This window comes from Cucumis melo, chromosome 1, assembly GCF_025177605.1.
Source record: "Cucumis melo cultivar AY chromosome 1, USDA_Cmelo_AY_1.0, whole genome shotgun sequence".
In the NCBI taxonomy this organism is placed as follows: Eukaryota; Viridiplantae; Streptophyta; class Magnoliopsida; order Cucurbitales; family Cucurbitaceae; genus Cucumis; species Cucumis melo.
The window spans coordinates 314,244-320,243 of NC_066857.1; positions in this window are offsets into that span (position 1 = coordinate 314,244).

The following is a 6,000-nucleotide window of genomic DNA, read 5'->3' on the forward strand; positions in this document are numbered from 1 at the left end:
GCATATTCTTAGTTACATCATCGCTTCAAAAAGTGCACAATATAATAACACTTTTCTTTTTCTTAATTCTTTTCTTCTTCCATTTATAGTTTATATGTATTCCATTTATTTCTTTTTTTTTTTTAATAAAAATCTTCTTGATCTAGATTTGAAAGCTATAAGCTTAATTGTGCCACAATCCTCTTCTATTGATGGAAAATGGTATATGTTATGTTTTCACATATTGTTTTTTAATTATGTAATCTAAACAGTATAAATTCTAAAAAGAATAAAACAAAACATTCCAACTTATTGAATCATCTCTAGTTAAATTCAATGGAATGCTCACCATTGATTATTATATTCTAAATGTTGTGATTAAACAGAACAAGAATCAAAACAAATTTTGGACAGGGTTATGTTGCAAAGTTGATTAGTAATTGGATCTGATTAATTAATTGAACAAAAAGCCAATTTAGGCCTTAAAAGGGGAGGGAGGAAAGTCATATGCATGGTAAACATAATATTCTTTTTGGCCCAATTTATACATCAACACATATACGTTGTTTCTATTTGAATCCAAATATATACTTATTTTAAAATCGAAAGTCGACAAGAAAACTAAATCAAACATCATTAAATTTATATACAAATGAAAGATCATAATCAAATAATAAAATGATAGATCAACTACTCCATTATGAAATATATTGAAATTGACTTTCTACGTCTACAAAGTACTAATAGTATCGATCCTCTTGTTCAAACTGCATTGATGTAGTTAGACCATATCAACCCATCTTTCCTTTTTCTTTAAAAAGAAATTGAAATATTATGATACATAGATTAAAAAATAACCAACAAAAATGGTTGGTTGTGGAAAATGGGAGTAAGGTATAAAATAAACATAAAATAGATTTGTATGCATGTGGGCGAATCTGCTGCCTACTTCTTCCTTTCCTTGCTTTGCCTTCCTTCCTTGTCTTGCCTTGCCTTGAGATCCGTACATGCATTGTGGTTGTGGATAAGATTTGCTTTTAAGGTGTAAATTTTTTAATTTTGTAGTATAGTCCTAACATAATTATATATTAAATTGAATGTTATTTCTCTAATTAATGAAATCATATATATATATATACAGACATAAATAAAGATCGTAACAAATATTTCAATGATCATCCATCTAACAATACACTCTTATATGTTACTAAAAGTTAACTTTCAATAACAAATTTACAACGTTGCTATAAGATAAACAAGACGACAAATAATTAGATGTTACTAAAGTGATTATAAATAAAATTGAGTTATATTTAATCTAACAATTAAATTATTCATCATTACACGATTAAACAAACAAAGTGAATGTAGTTTTTAATTTTTATATTTTATGTGTCATTAGGAAGGGAAGATAGAACTAAAATAATTATTTTTTACTTTATCCCCTACCACTTGAATCACACGTAGCCCACTCGAGGGTGATTTCAATCTCTTTTGATAAAAAAAATTTAAAATAAAATCTCAAAGTGTTAACTTTTAATGATCGTGAAATATTTTTATTTTATCAAAATTACTTACTTTTAAAATTAAAAAATATAAAGTTGTGTCGAACATAAACATAATCATTCAAAACCAATTTTAACAATGTAAAAACGTGTTTTAAAATATACAAATTCAAATACTAAATTATGTTATGTTATTAAAAACATGTTGCAAAATCACCTTCAAACATTACATCCATCTACAAGATTCCTCCAAAGAGAAGGGTTTATAAAAATTGTGGACTCAAAGCTTTTTTTTCTTTTCTTTAATCTTTTTTGTTGTTGTCGAATCTTCATTTAAACATATAAATGAGTTCCAAATGAGAGAACGTTCTAAAAACTCTATACGAACTAATGTACCTAATCTTAAAAAAGTCAATATTGATTGTTGAAATTAATAAATAAAATAAATGAAAATGGATATTAAGTGGGTTTAGAAAGATACAACAACATACTTTAATTTAAAAAGAAAATAATGAAAAGTTATTAAGATATAAAAACAGAAGTAGTTGAGATGAATTGTGGTATGTCTTCATCTAAGAGACTAAGAAACACAATTATGACCCATGAACTATCCCCCTATGTTTTTGTTGGGATATTTCTCAACATTTCATGTGGGGGCAAAAACCACACACACATATGTATAGCAAAAAAAATATTAATAACCACAAAAGTAAATTAAATTCATGCTATAAATCAAATATAATCACGATGCTACACTTAGCTTTCTATTGATATATAGACATGACAATCTAATTTCTTTTTTAATTAAAAAAAAAAAAAAGAAAAAAGACACCATTGTAGAGCTTGTTTTATTATTTGAATTTAATCAAGAAATTGATGAATTATTGGTTCAAATCCTTCTAAACTTGTTAATTGAATTTAAAACAAAATATAGCATTAAATATATGTCTATATCAATATATTAATATCTAAGTTATATTTTTCTCTAGGATATTGTTATTAGTTGTGATCAATGTTACATCATAGCAAATATATATTTATTTATAAAAAAAAAAAATATATGGTTTTACTTGGAAAATGGATGAAGGAGAAAAAGGAAAGTAACTTACTTGAAATATTCTAAAAACATTTTTAATCAATTTAGTTCCATTTATATAAAAGACGTGTTAGCGCGATTAATAAATGTATGGTTTAAATCTTCACAATACTAATGTATTAATGATTTTTTTTATATATATAATACATGGTTGAACAAATAAAGTTTCTTACTTCGAAGTTAATAATACAAATATCATGTCAATTAAACTATGCTATTTTAGAGTTGTCGTGTATATTAAAATTATACTTTATAGAGATACAAGATACGAAATTAAAAGTTTAGGATTCCAGTAAAAAATCAAATTTAAATAGACTAAGCTTAATTTAGCAATAATTTTCTTTATATTTGTTTCGAAAAGTTAAAAAGGTAACAAGTTATCTATTTTAAAATTTAAGCTACACTTCAAGAATTAAAAAAAAAAAAAAAAGTGGTTGTCATTACTAACTTTTTTTTTTCTTTCAAAAAATAATAAACAAGAAAGTAAAAGTGGTAAAAGAAAGGTTGGTGTGAGAAATTTTGAATTTAAAGACTTTGCATTTGAAAATTAAATATATAGGTAGTAGCACATTTTTGTTCATCCAAATTTCTTCTTTATAAACTTAAAGTACAAGTGTCAATTTAAAAATAGAAATTATAATACATAATTTTAAACTATGCTAATTCTTTAAGAAATAAACACATCTATAAATTGCAACATTACTTACAAATTTCCATAATCATTTTAGACAAAAATTTAAATATATGAAATGACATGGTTAGTGATCTAGAAAAAAAAAAAAAAATTGGATCGTCATTTTGTTTAAGGTTCTCATTGTACATTTTTTTTAAAATTTATAAGTCCATATTTGTATTTAAGATTATTGTGAACCATTCATAGAAGAAGAAAAATTTATCATGAATTGACTTAATAGTAAAAAAAAATATTTAACATCCAAATGTTGTAAAACTAGACCAATTGTCTCGTGAGATTAGTCGAGACGTGGATAAGTCGTGCAAATCACTTGTGGATAAAAAAATCCAACTATATTTCTACGTTTTAAAATATGATTGTATTATTTTAACCACAGAGAGACAAAGTTTGAATAATAATATAAAGTATTTATTATAATGTAGTGTTGAAAAAGGTCAATATAAGTGAACGTGCTTTAAATTAAATTATTGATTAGTTTATTCGAAACTATTTGACAAAGTTAAAGGGAAAAAAAAAAAAAAAAAAGGTTGCGTTGAAAGGGACTTGTTTAGGTCATCAGTAATAAAAGATAACTTATTTTAAGTCTTCTTTTTCTTTTTCTTTCTCTCCTTTTTTAGACATTATATTCAAGACTTCCAAAAGACTAAATTTCAACTAATTTAATATATATATATTTCAAACCAACAAAAAGCTTATTAATTATATATTTTCAAATACAAAGCCATGAGATTTGTTTAGTAGAATGATGATTTGATAAAAAGTTAATACAAATTTTCGATCAAATTATTTGATTTAGTTGACATTATGTAATTTATGGAAATAGAAGTTCAAATTATAAAAACAAAAAATATATTATCACTTAAAATATTGATTATTTAACCTACACATACTTTGTTTTAAAAAATATATTATCAATTTAATTTTATACATCTAAAAAAATTAAGATAATTATGACAAAGTATTTAAAAATAGTATAAAATATAGTAACATATTACTATTTATTGGTAGCTACGTCCATTTTAATATAGACAGACAAACTTAAAGTTAAAAGAAACTATACTCTAATGATTTAGAAATAAATTGGCAAGTATTTGAATTTCACCTCGTAAAACTAAAGAAATCTCCCCTACTTAGCTCAAACACAAACCAAATCCCAAAGAAATTCAATACACCATTTTCAATAAGAACTATTTTTTTTTTTTTCTCTTAAAGAAAATCATATAATATATAGAAAGCCACTAATATAATCTATCTGCTTGTTTCGAGATTAAAAACCCACTAATCTAACTATAAAATCATAACTCTAATTTGTCTATTGGTAGAGCCCACCCTCAAACCCTAAACCAAAGATATTTGAAAATCACAAATTATTAATATAAAATTTTAAATATATAATTTATATTATATTATATTATATAATTATGTTGAAATTAATATCTATAGTGTGTAAAGTACAATATTGTCTTGTCCTTTGTGGTTGGGACCAAGCTCTTACCCTTCTCTAATTTGATCTACCTCTATTATTTTTCCCTCCTAACCTTCCCCAAATTAATTGCATTAAATATTCATTATTATTCTTAGCCCACAAAAACTACATTATTTTCTTCCTTATAATTTCTACCTTCAAACTTCTTTATTTCCTTTGATTAATATTATTTTTTTTACATTACATATACCCTTTAATTTGCTACAGTGGAGCTATTCTTTCTCAAAAGGACTTTTCTTTTTTTCTTTTTATTTAATGAATATACTCTAACCCCTACAAGTTATCAATAAAGCATTCAAACTAATGTTGAATCAATACTCTTACCTAAAAGTAAAAATATTTTTACCTAACCCTAAATAAATAAAAGTATCCAAATTCAATATTAAAATCTAAACAAGTTTGATGAATAATTAAAACATTAATCACCTTTTTTAAGGTTTGAAAATTCAATTCCTACCCCCACGTTTATATATTTTTCATGAGTTATTACTATACTACTTCACACTTTCTTATGATTAGGGTTATCAATATGATGTTTAAAATTTTAGGTTAAAGTTTGACCTAGCTAGTAAAAGAAATGGTAGAAAAAAAGAGATGCTATGTTATTATTTTTAAGGTTAAAGTTTTTATAAGTTTAGTTCCCATCAATTTTCGAGTCTGTGTTTATTTTGTCTTAAAAGGTTTAAAAAGATATGATATGTGTTTCAACTCTCGATTTTGTACGAACATACTAAAAATTTTCAATAATTAACTCCTCAATTATATAACTAAAAAATGTATGATCGTTACGACTTATTAAACACAAAATTTAAATTTTAAAAACTTCATGGTACACAAAATTGAAAGCTTTATAACCATTAATTTTCTTAAAATTAAATTTATAAACATAAGTTTCACCCATACAATTTATAACCATTAAGAATGCATTTTTTTAGAAATAGAAAATAAAAAATAAAATTAAAGATGAGACATTTTTTTAAAGCTTAAGAATCTTTGTTTTTTATTTTTTAGAGAAAAGCTTAAGAATCTATTATTCTTTTTTTTTAAAAAAAAAAAAAAGGCTTAGAGAATCTATTAAATGCTAACTTAATAGATAATTTTGTTTCTAAAAACTAAAATTTTAACTTTTGTGAAACAAATGTAAGAATTAAAAACTAGTTATTTAACCTATTTAATTAAATAAATGAAGACAATTATGATGACATGTTGGTTAGATAAGAATATAAGATGGTATCACTAA